We start from the raw sequence: 977 nt of genomic DNA on the forward strand, positions 1-977 counted from the left end.
TAATTCATAACATTTACCTGGTGGCAGAATTACTAAGAAGATTTAAATTTGAGGTAGACATGTGTTCTTTCTGTGACTCAGCATGTGAAACAACACAGCATCTGTTTGTTTCATGTCCTGTATCAGCAGATACACAGCTGGTTGTCACTAAAAACCAGTAACATCCCCCAGTTTGAGCACAGCTGGTTGTCACTAAAAACCAGTAACATCCCCCAGTTTGAGCACAGCTGGTTGTCACTAAAAACCAGTAACATACCCCAGTTTGAGCACAGCTGGTTGTCACTAAAAACCAGTAACATCCCCCAGTTTGAGCACAGCTGGTTGTCACTAAAAAACAGTAACATCCCCCAGTTTGAGCACAGCTTGTTGTCACTAAAAACCAGTAACATCCCCCAGTTTGAGCACAGCTGGTTGTCACTAAAAACCAGTAACATCCCCCAGTTTGAGCACAGCTTGTTGTCACTAAAAACCAGTAACATCCCCCAGTTTGAATATTGTTTAATAAGGAAAACCTTCAATCATCTCTATGTGACATGATCAACATTGTTGTTCTTCTGGGGAAATATGAGACACACTGAAACAATACTTTATTATACTTTATACTTGAAACGATACTTTATTATACTTTATACTTGAAACAATATTTTATTATACTTTATACTTGAAACGATACTTTATTATACTTTATACTTGAAACAATATTTTATTATACTTTATACTTGAAACAATACTTTATTATACTTTATACTTGAAACGATACTTTATTATACTTTATACTTGAAACAATATTTTATTATACTTTATACTTGAAACAATACTTTATTATACTTTATACTTGAAACAATATTTTATTATACTTTATACTTGAAACAATATTTTATTATACTTTATACTTGAAACAATACTTTATTATACTTTATACTTGACACAATACTTTATTATACTTTATACTTGAAACGATACTTTATTATACTTTA

The sequence above is a fragment of the Nematolebias whitei genome, chromosome 19 (assembly GCF_014905685.2).
Source record: "Nematolebias whitei isolate Nwh7 chromosome 19, NemWhi1, whole genome shotgun sequence".
NCBI classification, from domain to species: domain Eukaryota; kingdom Metazoa; phylum Chordata; class Actinopteri; order Cyprinodontiformes; family Rivulidae; genus Nematolebias; species Nematolebias whitei.